Source organism: Ambystoma mexicanum, chromosome 4p (genome assembly GCF_040938575.1).
Source record: "Ambystoma mexicanum isolate Mex_15411 chromosome 4p, UKY_AmexF1_1, whole genome shotgun sequence".
In the NCBI taxonomy this organism is placed as follows: Eukaryota; Metazoa; Chordata; class Amphibia; order Caudata; family Ambystomatidae; genus Ambystoma; species Ambystoma mexicanum.
Genome location: NC_090927.1, coordinates 382,888,476 through 382,904,740, shown reverse-complemented (window position 1 = coordinate 382,904,740; position 16,265 = coordinate 382,888,476). Strand labels below are relative to the sequence as shown.

General features: G+C 45.5%; 1 protein-coding gene across 2 annotated transcripts in view; it reads right to left on the bottom strand.

The window, feature by feature from the left end:
• Positions 1-12,442, bottom strand: part of SMC6 (structural maintenance of chromosomes 6) — a 2,412,589-nt gene extending 2,400,147 nt beyond the window's left edge. The window contains exon 1 of one of the 2 annotated variants that reach the window (XM_069605927.1): positions 12,289-12,442. The gene's annotated coding sequence lies outside the window, so the exon portion shown is untranslated. The remainder of the gene's footprint in view (positions 1-12,288) is intronic. The other variant, XM_069605928.1, reaches the window with a different exon arrangement.
• Positions 12,443-16,265: the final 3,823 nt, after the last annotated feature.

Here is a 16,265-nt window from a genome sequence, read left to right as displayed (position 1 = left end):
CTCTTCTTCCTCTCCTACTACCCTGCCATCCCTGTCTTTCTCGGGCAACTGCAACACTTCCGCAGGGCATACCTCTGGCCTGTACTCCTCCATGGAAATATTTCAAAAAGGTGGCAACCTGTTCCACATCGCTACTCTCACTCTGCTATCAAACACTCCTCTGACATCTGTAGTCTCCTATTAGAGCTTGATTTGGATGTACTCTGTACCACCAAGACTTTGTTCACGGCAAGCTCAGTCACAGGTTTTGACACTCTCCTTCCCGATGGCTACAAGATCCTCTCCAAACCCAGAAATAACCGTCCCGGCAGTTGTGTAGTCCCAGTTTTCCTAGAGTGGATCCCTGCTTCTGTCATTCCAACACAGGCTGACTACTCCTTTGACTACCGGGTCTGCAAGCTGTCTATCTCTCCTGACCTCTCTCTGACTGTGGCCACCATCAACAGGCCGCCCTCTTCCTCTCCTAGTAGGCTGATCTCCCTCTCTGTCCCCCCCACTCGCTATCGCTCTCTCTCTCTCTCTGCTTCCCGCTCTCCTTCAGTGATCTCCTCAGACCTCCCCCTCTCACCATTCCTCTCTTGGACCGACCACTTTCTTCTTTCCACCCACCTCTCTACCCCTCAGGTCAAGCCGACTGCAGCACTGCCACCCACCTTCTCGGTTATGAAGCATATGTCAGTTGAGGCTTTCGCTGCTACTTTCACTCCTCCTCCTACAACTTTGGCTGACTTACACCGACAGCCCTCTCTAACCTTCATCTCTCTATCTCCAACACTCTTGAGGTCCTTGCCCCAGTCATGAGGATCCGTTTGAAGCCCACTTCCAAGTGCAACTCTTGGTATGATTCAGACCTCGCCACCCTTTAAAAGGCTGAGAGGAAGTGGAGGGCATCAGGCGCACCCTTTGACAAACTGGCCTGCTCCAAAGGCATTTCAGACTTTGTCCTCTCTAAGAAGAGAGCCAACATCCAAGCCCGCGCGCCCCTGCGGCATCCAACAACTTGTCCGAACCTTTCAAAATCTGCAAGGAGCTGGCGAATCCTGTTGCAGCCTCTACCTCTCCTGTTCTGTCCCAGGCCTTCTGCATGGCCCTGGCTTCTAATTTCACCACTAAATCTCAGGACATCCTGTCCACTTGCTCTTCCTCTACCTCCTTTTCTTCCGCCTCCACAACCCCTGCCCCTCTTCAGCCGTTTCTCCTCCTCCTTTCCCCTGTTAACCCCTGATGATGTTTCTAGACAAGTCTGATCTATGAAAGTCTCATCAAAGCAGTTTCTCCCCTGCTCATCGAGGACCATATTGACACCCTTGCTCCAGCCTTTGTCAATTTCTGCAATCACTCTTGCCACCGGAACCTTCCCTTCCACCCTTAAGCACTCCCTTGTGCAGCCCCTTCAAAAGAAGCCCTTTGCCAATCCTTCCTCTCCGGCTAACTATCGCCCGATCTCAATCACTCCTTTCCTAGGCAAATTCCTGGAAAAGCTGGCCATCTCCCACCTTAATCCGCATACTGACTGTTGGTTGTCTCCAGGACCATCAGTCTGGCTTCAGAGCTGCCAGAAGCATGGAAACTGAAGATTTGCTCTCTAATCAGGACTCTAAGCTTCCTTCTGTCCTAATTCTCCTTGATCTATCCTCTGTTTTCGACACGGTCAACCACACCATCCTGCTCAATCGCCTCCGCGACAACCTGGGTATCACTGGTCAGGCCCTGGCCTGGTTGACCTCCTGTCTCACTGACCGAACCTCCCAGGTCCAACTTGGGTCTTCCCTCTCTTCTATCGCTCTCTCTCTACTTGGTTTTCCCCAGGAGTCTAGCCTATCTCCCAGACTCTTCAACCACTACCTGGCACCTCTTGCCCACCGCATTGCTACATCCTGCTCTAACCTTCAGTGTTATACGGATGACACCCAGCTCTCCTTCAGGCTCCCCTCAGCCACCTCTGCTCCTTCTCTCATACCAGAGAGTCTGGCCCCAATTCATGCCACCAATGATCTCTGCCTTAATGCCAGTAAGACTGAGATCCTCCTCGTCTGTCCCTCTTCTTCTCCCCCTTCCCCTCTCCCTCTCCCTTCCCCCACCACCAAGGGCCCTCTTCCTGCTCCTTCCTGTGAGGCTAAGAATCTTGCTGTCATCTTTGACTGCACCCTCTCCTTCTCTCCTCACATCTCTGACGTCTCTTAGAAGTCACACTATCAACTGAACCTACTCCGAGGTGTTCTGCCTTTTCTCATTTTATCCCAGAAGCTCACCGTCTCCAGATCCCTGGTCCTCGCTAGGATGGACTATTGCAACAGACACTTTCTTGCAACTTATCCAGAACAGGTCTGCAAGGCTCATCCTTGGCCTCAAGCCCAGGTATCGTATCCCTCTAGCTCTGAAATCTCTCCACTGGCTCCCTGTGGCTGCAAGGATCAAGTTCAAGACCCTTTGCATCGTCCACTAGGCTTTCCGAGGGCTGGGACCACACTTCCCCGAATGTTCTCTTCCTAAAGATCTTCCTTCTCAAGCCCTCGGCTCATCCACCTCGAAATCTTGAGGATCAGAGAGTGGGAGGTAGATCTCTTTCCTCGGCTGGGGCCTCCCTCTTGAACAGCCTCCCTGCCTCTCTCAAACTTAAGCATAAACACCTTTGGTTCCAGAAGCAACTCAAGACCTTCCTTTTCGCTTCCACATTCTCTCTTCCTCTACCTTGCTGATGTCCCCGACTGCTCCGCCCACTGGTCACCTGGCCACCCACAAACTCTGGCCTAGGCTCCTGCATATCCAGTTGCCCTTGCACTGCCAACGGGCTCCCCCAGTACTTAAGGACACGTATCTGCAACCCCACACTCCCTTGTCTCTCTGCACTTCTCTGTCCCCACACCGGCACTTCTCCCCTCCTCCATGCACTTGCACAAACTGAATGACACGCCTAGTAAGATCATTGTTGTGTCCTTCTGCCCCCCCCCCCCTTGCCTTGTTGCACCTAGAAACCCTTGGGTACAGTCGCATTATAAAGGACTCATATCAAATGGGTGCCTCCTAGTTGCAACCCTAAGCCAGTTCCCTGCCACTACAGGGACTTAGCAGGGGAATGATTGTAGGGGACTATTCGTAATTAGATCTGGACGAAATGTCTATACTCTCATTCAAAGAATTCTATCGGGTGTTTAGCCAGGATGGACCCTCATGGGTTTTCAAGAAACTTGCAGTTACTATGTCCTCCCTCTTGGAAAGCAGGTCTTCTCTAGGTAATAGTCTCCTCATGGATGTTGCCCAATCCTCCAGGTAACGTCCTGGCTCGACATTCATCCCCTATAAACAGGTGTTATCCCTTCTATGTAGCTTTTCAGCCAGAGTGAGATCCCCTTTCCCTGCATTTCCCTTTTTATTATGGTTGATATTCCCATGCTATATCATTGATGACATCACACTTGAATGGTCAAATCTATCCACTTGGTTGCTTAATAGTCAGCCACTCCCAGAGTATTCACCGCCCCCAATCTTTATAGGTTGATCATAATTCTAACAGGGCACAAAATGTACCCTAGCCACTTGTTATTGATATTTGACTCTTTGCATGTAAGAAATGTGTTTTATGTACAGAATTGAGGTGGCAAGTGACTTTTTAATGGCTTACTAATAACTTGCAACTTGAATATTTGCACCCTGTTGACATAAGACGGTAGGGGCTAAACATGATTTTAACACTGGACTATTAATATAATTGTTATTTCATATTTCATTGCAGCAACAAGCCACATCGACGAAATATGGACTTCTGGGATCCCAGCAGTCACCAACTTTTGGACATGCAACATGAGTATGTAAGAAAATAGTTCATGATGTTGATATTCATAAGTGTATTAATTATTAAAAAGCATGCACGTCTGATATGAATTCAGTTGATACAAATGTCACAGTCGTAACAAATCTTTCCATTTGTTTCTAGATCATACAGTTGTGGATTTATAAGCAAACTAGTTATTCTATTTGAAATGTAACACTGCCAAATGTGTGCTTTCAAATTAAGGAAAGGTCGATAGCTTAGGGCAAGACAGGACCTATTAAGCAGCCTGGATCCACCGAGAAGGGATTCTTTTGTTTGAGTTTGCATTAGGCAGACTATTCTGTGGACTTTATGGGGAGCCAACATGCAAAAGGTGACACTAACTGCAATACTGTTTCTTTGAAGACCGGCATTAGGAGAACAGGTTACGTTGTCAAGTGAGCACTTCAGATTCTTATCAGCTTGGGAACATGTAGATTCAGCGTTGATGGAATTTTAAGAATTATTAGAATATTAACCTTAAATGGGCTTGAAAGGATGGGGGACCTTCATTAACTCAGGGGTCTTGGTACAGATGGGCCTTTGTTCTATAAACCCAATGTGCTTTCATGATTAAAGGAAAATAAACCATATTTACTCCAGATGCACCAGTCACATTTGATATGACACTTAAACCCCCTCCCCATTTGAGCACAGGGTTGACGCAGAGTTCAACTTGTGGTCAAGTTAGCATTTTCAAAGCCAACTCATATCATATGATGCTTTATGTCTAAAAAGGCCTATTCACATATTATATTGAAGGGGTGCAAGCCATTCTTTACAAATATTTTCACTCCTATATGTTCAACATATCCTGAATAAGAATCAAATAGCAGCTTAAATGTCAATAAAATTATAAGACTGCACGCATTGATGCTTCATTTTTAAACAGATACATTTTGGTTTATAAAATGACAAGAGGGTTTGCTTTTACAAGTGCAATTACACTTGCAGTTACATTTGTAATCCCTTGCAATAATACAAACTGAGTTCTCCTCTACACTTATCAAAATTCCAAGTATTAGTGTTATGATCTCCATATTCTTTTCTACATGTGTAGCAGGAATTAGAAACTTAAAGTTACTCAAAATCAAGTCTTTGGGCATTGAGGACCTTTTTACCTTACTATTCTGTATTGTTCCTGATAAGTGGAAACAGCACCATTTGTCGGGTGCCGTGCCGTCTTTCATGGGAGCAGGGAACTAACTGGAGGTGCACTGTTTGTGGTAGCCGATGAAAAATATTAATAAATAAAGCAATGCATTATTTTTGCACCTCTTCATTTTGAATTGAGCCTGTTTGTCTCTGAATGTTTCAACAGTACCAACTGATAGCAACACTGTTTCCCCCAAAACTGAATTACAGGTTTCCCCCAAATTGAATTACATAGATCCTTTATAACACTGAAGATGAGATTAAACAGCTCAAACGAACAACAAGACCAGCGTTCTAGCGATGAGAAGATCTAAACTCAAAATGAAGTGATTTCACACCTCCACTCGCTACTCTTAAAACAATCATTATGGTACACAACAGTAATCAAATGATGTTTAAATGTATATTTTAGTTCAAACCTCACCAAGTAAAAAGAACCTGCCTACTGACAGTGAAAACCAAGCCACAAATTATTACAAGTGCCAATAAAGTGAAGTCATAATGTTGATGGACACCATGTATTACATTGAAAAAATTAAGTGTAAATTGAGGGATCCAAATACCTATAAAAAAATAATGCATGATCCAATTGATGACATTTCAAAATTCACATACTGTTGTAGAGATGGAGTGGACCAGAAACAATTAACTGTTTTTAACTAAACAACCTTAAAACGCTGGTTATGTACACTCTACCCAAGATCCCCACAAAGTATTAAGACCAACCAGGTAATCTACAGCCTCCAAATGTAATAGAATAGTCAAGCTTATCGGGGTGTATGTAGATAAATACCTGAAACAACTACATACAAGAGGTTCACCTCTTCATTCTACATGCATCCCGCTACATTCGCATATTAGAAGCTATAGGTATCTTGGCAGACAATACAATCATTGGGACATTAATGTTACCATACTATGTACACACATCCCACAAGCAGAGAGGATCATTTGACATACAAGAAGTTAATGGATAATCCTTGTGTTACCTTACTAAATATATTTCTTCACGAAATAACTATTTACACTTGGGATCAGATTTTTACCAGCTGATACAAGGTAATTCGTTGGGTCGAAATGTGTGCATGAAATTTCCAACATTTGTATAGAACAGCTTAAGCAAAACCAGATATTGCATGCATGCAGACCTCTGGTTGAAATAAGGAGTGAAGTGGTTCGGTTATTTTGAGCATCTGGCAGCCTACAAAATGCGTACATAAATTGAATCAAATACACTAGGCTATGAAATCTACTCATGTCCCAAACGAAGGGCTCAAACTTTGCACTCACCACTACCCATTGGCCACTTTCTATACAGTTGAAATATCATCAGCTTCATTTGCTATGTCATTTGGTGCATTGCAACTTCGCTTTACTGAACACATAATACTAGCTAAGATTGTGAAAGACAACTATGCAGAAAGCATTATAGTGGGCTGGAGGAGATGTACTCTACTGCCTACATTGCAAAATATAGAACCTTAGGTCAAACCCCAGCTTCCCCAGTTGACTAAACTGGGAAATCCAGGACCATCACTGCCGTATTTTCGTTATCGACAAAATTATGGTCCCCTAGAAGTGATTTGATTGAGTATACATCCACGAAATGGTTCACTCCTGCCTAATCTAACCGGCTACAAAGCTGTTCTGCACAGGACAATAAAGTACCAGTTCCCAACTAATCACACAGTCCTTTTTAGTAGGATAGACTGCATTACCCCCCCACACCCAATCCCCTCCCCTGAGGCTGCTCTTTAACACACATACATAACAAAATCACAACATTTGTTAGGCATACAGGGCACTGAGAAGATGTTTTAATTTGTTTTCTGGACCAGATAAGCAGAAGTCCAATTTGCACGATATGGACTGACATGATCAGAAGCAACATCACAGTATGTAACGTTACAAGCAGTGTCAGCAGTACTATAGGACACCGTTGGAAAACACATTAAAAGAAGTTTTCACTTGTAAGCCAAGAGAATGTGCTGTGCAATATATAAATATTCACTATTATTATGCAACAACTCCATAGTTTAGTAAACCATGGGGGGGGGGGGGTTTCTTCATAGGAAAAATTACAAACTCTATCACTTCTGGTCACGGCCAATGTCAGCTGATCAGACCCAGCGAGATTAATTGATTTGCCCAGGACCACACATTTCATTTTGTTAAAAGTGGTGAAATCAGTATTTGGACCCAGGCTGTGATGTAAGCACTTGACTACATATATTCCTAGTGATAGGACACAAATATTTCAGATTGGGTTTTTGGAAACCCAATCTGAAATACCAATCTGAAAAACCCTTTGGAAAAAATCAATTCCTCTTCATTCTCCCCCCCCCCTTCTCCCTCCTCACCCTCTACTTGCATGACTGTATTCTCCCCAATCTCCCCTTCTGACGTTTCTATCCTCCTCTCCAAGGCCCACCCCTCATCTGCCCCATCTGACCCTGTCCCCTCCCTTCTTATTCCTAAAATCTACCCTCTTCTTATTCCCTACCTAACCGTCTTCTTCAACACCTGCCTTTCCTCGGCCTTCTTCACCTCTGCTTTCAAGCATGCCACTATCATTCCGATTCTGAAGAAACCTTCTGCTGATCCCCTGCTCACCTCTAACTTCTGTCCTATCTCACTTCACCCATTCCTCTCTAAACTTCTTGAGCGCCTTGCCTACTCGCAGCTCGCATCCTTTGTCACTAATCTCTCTCTCATTCCCCCTCTCAATCTGGCTTTCGCCCCAAACACTCTCCTGAAACAGCCCTCACTTACATCCTTAACTCCCTCCTCTCTGCCCGACACTCTAAGCAATCCTCTGTCCTTATTCTTCTTGATCTCTCTGCTGCCTTCGACACTGTTGATCACCCCCTTCTCTCAACACTCTCTCCTCCTTTGGTTTGAAAGGCTCTGTACTCAACTGGCTATCCTCTTACCTCTCTTCCCGCTCTTTTACTGTTTCCTGGGGAGGCCGCTCCTCTCCCACCCATCCCCTTGAATACGGAGTTCCCCAAGGCTCGTTGCTTGGTCCTTTCCAATTCTCACTCTACACCTCCCTCCTTGCCCTTGTGATCTCATTTGGCATTTCTCACCATTTCTATGCCGACGACACGCAGTTCTTTCTTTCCTTCTCTTCCTTCTCTCCTGACCTCCACCTTAAACTTTCCTCCTGGCTTACTGCTATTAAAAACTGGATGGCTTCTCGCTTTCTTTCCCTTAACTCTGACAAAACTGAAGTCGTTTTCTTCTTGTCCAACTCCCTTCCCCCTCCCCCTCCTCCAACCTTTCATTAATTTTCCTCCCTCTAATCTTACTTTCTCCCCCCATGCTCGTAACCTAGGCTTTCACTTCGACTCTTCTCTCACTCACCTCTCGTGCCTGTCGCTAACACCTCTATAATATTCGCAAAGTTCGCCCCTCCCTTACTTTCCATGCTACGAAAATTTTAATCTCTTCCCTTATCGTCTCGCGCCTCTTCTACTGCTCATCCTTACTTTTTTGTCTACCTACTTCACATCTTGCGCCCCTCAAATCTATCTATCACTCTGCCATCCGTACCCTCTGTCTCCTCTCCCCCTGAGACTCCATCTCTGCTTCCCTATCCTCCATTGGCTGGCTCCTCTTTCACTCTCAACTTAAATTTCATTTTCTCTGCCTGGTCTTCAAATCTCTCCACGATCTTGCTCCCCCTCATCTCTCTTTCTACACTCCCTCTGTAATTGCTCTACATACTGTTTTGGTGACTGATTCAAGATTGCAATATGCTTCTATTGTTACTGTTTTTGTTATGTTAAATTTACCATGTTGTAAATGTGCAGCGCTTTGGTATAAAGCGCTATATAAGCCAAATTAATACAAATACAAAAACGGAATAATTCGTTTTTCTATCAATACATTGAAAAGTACACCAATCACATAAGAAACCGACCCGTAATTACTGCCTGACATTTTTCAAGCATTACGTTAAAGCCACACGCTAAAAAACGTTATTTTTGTATATTCTAACAGGCCTAAGTCATAATATTCTAAACGAATTGACCGTATCCGTTATATTGTTTCTGATTTGCCTAAAGAAAGATAGTGAATGCACAAAGTACTGTTTCAGAGGAGAAAGGGTAAGCTCGCAATTTGTTGCAATAGGGCACAGTGGTGATAATTCTTCTAACACTCACCTCTTAAACAATACATGCCATATTGGATTCTGGTAACAACCTTGTTCTATTTTATCAGTATCCATGGATAGGCCATGTCAGCATTCGAGGCAGCTAAGCGCACACAGAGGTATTACTCAGAACTAACCACTGCAATGAAAGGGTGCAAGTCGGGTGGTGTTTTGAGGTTCGGTATTATACAGGTTTCAACATATTATTGACATGAACCAATGGTAAATATATATTTTCTATTTTGATTTCCCTGTACGTCTCCCACAATACCCTCTATTTCCGAACTGATATGTGGTATGTTTTTCATTACCGCAATTATTTTCATTTAATTACTATATTCATGAATTTCTCAAACGCCAAATCGTGTACATGATTATAATGGACTGTTGATTTGGACCTACTATGATGATATGTAATGACTATGTATCATGAATCCTATGTTTATTGAATGCAACAGCCTTCAAGGTCTTGAAAACGACCACGAGGTCAAAACACCTGTCGGCTGTCCACATCAGGGATAAATTTGATTTCGGCAACACATTACTTGCTAATTTGATTACTTCATCTAAATTTGATTATTTAAGCTCAATCTACACTGATACTCAATACCAGAGCGTGAGTCACCCATTTCAGATTCATATCTATGTTCACTTTATCCAAAACCCCAGGTTGGTGGGTTTGATAGAAGAATGTTCGCTGCAGGTCCGAAAGTCAGATTCCAACTAAGAGTGGTCACTAGCACATGGATGCATTTTCGAACCCATCAACAATATTTTCCCAACCTTATTTAAATGGCTGCATTTTAATTGTTCACCTGTTCATTTATCTTTTGCCGTTGTGACTGCATGTAGGGGGATAGCTAGAGCAAGCACCTGCTGACATCACATTACAAATATGATCCCCTTTTACTCCTTTCCCTCCTGCTTCCTTTTTCTCCCATACAGCATTATTTTTGCGCCCCTCTTTTTTTCCTTATCTGCAATTCCCCCTCTACTCACTATTCTTTCCAACTCTTTTTGAAGACTGTCATCCCCTGTTCTTGCCTCATACCCTTAACCCTACTGCCTTTTTCCTGTCTCCATTTCTGACAAAGGTTCTTCGTTTTAAAGATCCCGTTCTCTTTCTTATTTTGCTACTATTGGCATACTCAGTTTTTCCCTCCATCGTTTACTCACATCACACACCATTTGCCTACATTGCTGCCCCTCCACACCCCTCACTCACATCCCTTCTCTCCCTTTCGCCCGCCCTCCATGACACGTCCTTTCTCCCTCCCTCTTTAGACCTCATTATCCCCCATTCTCCTTACACCCATGAATCCCTACTCTCTATTTCCCCTTCCTTTAATCCTCTTTAGCATGCATTTCCCCTCCCTCTTGTGCCTGATTAATTATTGCTCCATTCTCCTGCCCTCGTTCGTACTCTAACCCTTTTACCTTCACCTGGCTCTGCTCAATCACCTTACCTCACTCTCAATTTTCTCCCTCACTATTCGGTCCTCCTTCATTCTACACTCTCCTGTTCCCATCAGGGCTCATGTTACCTGCTCCCTTTCTACTTTTCTCCCTCACCATCTTGCCCTTTTTCCATTTCCATTCAGTGCCCTCTAGCAAGCCCCTGTGGAGCTGAAGGAGATATGGAGGCGGTGGGTTGGAGTTAAGGGGTTTTTTCAAGTGCCACAAGCAGCACCCACGTAATAGGTAACCCCTGGTATATTTTGAGATTAAAAGGTGAACTCCTTTAAGTCTGCGATGTTCAATGACATTTCAAGTGTGTGGGGGAAGAACACCAGGGACATGCACAAAATGGTTCTGTATGCTGTAGGAATTATCCCGTGATATCACCTCCTGTAATATTCCTTCCGATTGACCATATAATTGCCGATTGCCTTGAGCCCTATCATTTCCAACATTAGCTTCAGGCTTGATCATTCAATATTACGACCATCGAAAGCAAAACCTGGCAAGGAGGCTCACCTGTCTCTAGCTAGAGTCAGACTCCCAAACAAAGAAAACTGTAGAAATAAAAACACAACTTTTACAAAAATGAAGCATTTGTCCCTAAAGTTCATCATTGTGCAACTCTACCCACTCTAGGCTCCGCCCTCCATGACCCGCCCACCTGGGGCACTCTGTCATTTTTGCTGACAGGGCCCTTTGCCTTAAACATGCCACTGACTGGGAGATAACCATGGATTAACAGTTCTAATAAACCCTTAACACAACTGACAGGATCTTGATATAGGTATGCATAGTATGGGACTTGATGGGGTGATGTGTCTGATGTGGCAGATACCACTGCGACAATACCTTTCAAGATAAGTGAGTTCCATTTGAAAATAATTGCTGCAAAGCAAGACTTCAAACAAAAGAAAGCATTACTTTGTCTTATGATGTAGTCTTGTATTGTCACTGGCCAGGAGTGCATCCCATTGGAATGTTGATGCATGAATGATGAGCAGCTCAGGAGAATGTTGAGTGGGTCTGTGAGTGAGTGTTCCATGAATGTCAGTTGGGGGTCTGAGCTGGGTGTGCATGGATAGCCGGTGGGTCTCTGTCTATATAGTTACCTGTGTCTGTATCATGTGATGTCTACGATGACTACTGTACATATAAAGAGAAACCGGTTCCTGTACAACTGTAGATATGTACAATAAAGATGTCCTGGACAAAACCTTATGGCTACACAGCTGGTCTGTGTATGGATGATCAGAGCCCAACAACAACTTCTATTTATAAAACTTTGTTACATGAAAGCCCATTAGAAAATTGTTATTCCTATGACATGGAACCACCTGATCAGAGGTCCCCGGAGATAGTCAAGTGCACCACCCCCCACGCCCCCAACCTGCCCCGGTATCCTTCCCAACGTGTTGCACTATTGGCAACATAGGGACCTTTTCTGGTTTTAACACCAGACAATCGTTGTCATCCTCCCTTATCGCCAGCTCGGGTTTGCTGTTGGGGTTCTTAGATTCATACACATCTCCGCATTTGTAGACAAGGAGCTGCATACTTCCTTCATCATTGCTGGGTACTCCCTTTGATCTGTGCAGACTGGCCGCTAGCTGAACATTCTGAGAGAGAGTCTAGTATTGGGAGCTCCTATGAGGATTTTCAATGACTGGACAAATTAATATGCGCCCTTTCTGTATTCGCTTACCTGTTGTTATCACGCCTAACGCGGCTCTTCGGGTTGTCACTGCTGCTAGCAGCCGGTAATAACAACTTCAAACTTCCGCCGGCGCGCGGGAATCACAACCAACCCAGAGGCGAGAAGCCTCAGACAGCTGTCTTCCCACCTTGGCCAACGACAGAGAGGAAGGCCAGCAACTGATAACAGAGAGCAGCAGCCGGCTTCGTGAACGGTTCTACTCAAAAGAAAGACAAGAAACATAGAAAACCCAATTTATGTACGCCCGAAATACAATGTGATGCAACGCCGTAAACATTGTAATTTGCTGTAGTACCTTCACATTAAATCAAATATACTATGTTTAAGGTAACAATAGAAGATAATTCAAAATTATTTAGTAGTTTCTGAAATGTGGAAGTGTTGGTAAATTGTGTCCGTTTTTCTTGTTGGAAATAAACGAAATCAGTGTCCTTTCAAAATGGCCGGCTCTTTTACAGGCATTGATAACGGTAGTCTGCTGCTTATTTCGGTTTTGCCAGTTTCGGTTTCAATTCCGTGTGATTAACAGATGTCCACAAAAGTCGCATTATTAGAACTCTGTGCGGGTGATTACCGTCGTGAAAATGGTGTACTGTGAAAGTGTGCAGTTGAATTCTGGGGCTTGTAGTTTTCTTTTCACATTTAAAATTTAGGAAAACTAAAAGTCCCAGAAAGGAGGCAGCACGCATGGCCACTGTAAACTTGAGAGCTCTGATGCCATATCTTCTTAACCCCTTAACTGCCATGGGTCCCCCTCCCCACACCCTCCAGTGCCAAGGCCTTTTTTGGTGATTTCGGTATGTCGCCATTCAATCCCTTATAACTTTTTTGTTACATGAGATATCTCAGCCAAACTTGCCCCCTTTGTTTCCCACATGTAGGCGGTCATAACGCCACCAAGGAATCTTTTAAAAAAAAATTTTTTCAAACCGTTGTTTTTAGTTTGATCAACAAACGTTTACAACATTTACATGTACATTTCTTAAATTTAAAAACATTTACAAAAGTAAAGTGAACATTCAATTCATCAATTTTGACTATCATATTGTCATCATTATATTGCCAACATGTAAATAGGAATTTAGTTAATGCAACCATGCTTCATATAATCAAGATCTTAGAAAATGGTTATAACCTAAATCACAGTTTGTATGTATATTCAGATTCCTAGTGTCAGCATACTATTACAACAAGCACTATGCGTTTGTTCGAGATTACTTGGCATAATCGCATCTAAAGAGTGCAATCTTTATCTCCAAATCACTAGCATGTAACCAGTGCACCTTATACCATGTTCAACCTTCATCCCTATTTGGCATCGTGTTCTCCAGTTCCAAATTTATGATTTTAAGACAACAGGACAACAACAAAGATAGTTTTTACACAATTGCCCCACATCCAAGGTAACCAAAACCATTCCCTTGCAGGCCCCATACTGCCCACTCTTTCAATTCCAATTATTTTAATGCAATCATTTTCAAAATGCACACAATATGTCACCAGATGCTTAGTGGACTCTGACTGACACATTTGCAAAATCTACAGTTATTGGCGGCATTGAGGGACATTTGCTGATACACACTCTTAATTCTTTCCAGGTATAGCAGGGAGCCCCGGCAGGGACCTTTCCCTCCCTCGAGGGAAATTCTGTAACACAGCCCAGCCAGCACTCCAGGATGTTCGGGGGTGATGTCCCTGGCTCTGGGTGGCTGTCTCCCATGTGGTTTGACTGTCCCCAAGCGCAGCAGCGTTTCCAGGGAGTCCCAGCAGGGTCCCCAACCTTTCCCCCGAGAGAAATTCTGTAATGCAGCTGAACCAGAGTTCTAGGATTTGTCAGGGATAATGTCCCTGGCCTTGGGAGGCCTTCTGCCATGTGGGTGTTCCGTCCCCAATCACATCGGTAGTTCCAGGGAACCCTGGCAGGGTCCCCATCTTTTCCCGGAGGGAGAAGCTGTACCTCAGGCCCACCAGATCTCCAGGATAGTCGGGGGGTTATGTCCCCGGACTTGGGCGGCTGTCTTCTATGTGGGTTGACTGTCCCCGAGCCCAGCGACAGTTCCAGGGAGCCCCGACAGAGTCCGACTCATGTCCCAGAGGGAAAAGCTGTAACGCAGGCCAGCCAGAACTCAAGGATGGTCTGAGGTGATGACTCCGGCCTTGGCCGCCTTGTCTCCCATTTGGGTCGACCATCCCCAAGTCCAGTGGCAGTTCCGGGGAGCCCTGGCAGGATCCCCTTTCCTCCCCGGAGGTGACATCTGTAACACAGCAAAGCCATAGTCACAGACGGGGCTTGAGGACGGTCAACTCACATTGGAGACAGCCGCTCCCAGGGAAACACCAATGTTATGCTGGCATGGGGGGCAATTTGTGGCCTGATCCTGCAATTGTGTCCCAGCCCACCAAAATACCTCCCCAGACAGCCCTCACCCACCCACACAACCAACAATCCAGCCCCAGTCCCACCCACCCCACTGACAATGGGTCCTAACCGTAGAATAATAAAAAACAGTACTCACATAACGTTGCAGCTTCTCGCGTAGAAAAAGCTGTAAATGAAACAAAAAACATTTGTTGCCTATGGTCACTGCAGCAAAAACAAATCATAACTACTACTCTCCGATCACGGCCCCCCTTTCAACCCATCCCTGGTGGTCTACTGACCCTCACCCCCAGTAAAAACACATTTGCCACTCCCTGGGGGCAGATTTCTGCCCCTAGGCGGCCCCAGGGAGGGCTACATGAGACCCCCCCATCCATTTGAGGGGGGGGAGGGCCACCCCCTTTTTACTATATAAGTTGCTGGTGCTTTAGGGTGCCACCTAAACCCCCCAAAACCTCCCTGTATTTCGATATTTTATTTTTTTGTTTTGCCCCTTCACCATGGGGCAGATGGGCACATTAGTGTGCCTATCTGCACCCAGGGTGGGCAAGATGCACTGCCCCATGCTTTGGGGGCCCTGTGTCAAGTTTTCTACTGGCCCTATCCCTCCCACCCCAAATGGTTGGGGCATCTCAGAAATCTGCCCCCAGGGAGGGCTGCATGAGTTGCCTCTCCTCCATTTTGGGTGGGGGGAGAGGGCCACCGCCCTTTTCAATACATAACTCACTGGTGGTCTAGGGTGCCTCCTAGCCCCCATCAAAACCCCATTTTATTTTCAATTTTTTGTTTTTGTTTTGCCCCTTCCCTTCAGCCAGATGGGCACACTATTGTGCCCATCTGCCCCATGCTTGGGGGGTGCTGTGACAACAATTCTGGTGGCCCTCTCCCCCTGAACCCAAAGGGTTGGGGGGACTTCTCATGTAGCCCCCCTTGGGGCCACATAGGGGCAGCAATCTGCCCCCAGGGAGGCCACCCCCCTTTCATAACACAAAAGTTCCTGGTGGTCTAGTGGCCCCAAACGCCCTCAAAATGACCCATCTGCCCCCAATGGGCCCAAACCTGCAGCCCCATGCTTTGGGGGGCCTTTCTGGTGGCCCTCTCCCTCCCACCCCAAATGGATGGGGGCACCTCATGTAGCCCTTCTTAGGGGCAGAAATCTACTCACAGTGAGGGCTACATGAGGTGCCCCCCATCCACTTGGGGTGGAGGGGATGGACGCTGCCAAGAGGTGTCTGAGGTCAAGGCGTCGAGGATTGAGGCGGCTGTGCACCCAGGGAAAGTGCAAAACGTGTGTGCTGTGGGCCGTGGTCAAGGTGGCAGAGGTGCAAGACGTCCAAGTGGAGGTGAGTGGGACAGGGGTGCATGAGCCTCTAACTCAAAATGTGGGCACGACCTCCCACACCCTGCTCAATGCCCCGCACAAGGAAAATTGTGTGGACATTGGATCACTACGCCCAGATGTGCAGAGCTCCAGTGCTGGTGGTGACACCCATGGGGCCAGTGAGAGCGGGATTATTCAGGTCACAGCGCCCGTCCAATGTTGCCCAGATAGATCAAGGCGACAACGGTGCTCCTCACGAGGAGG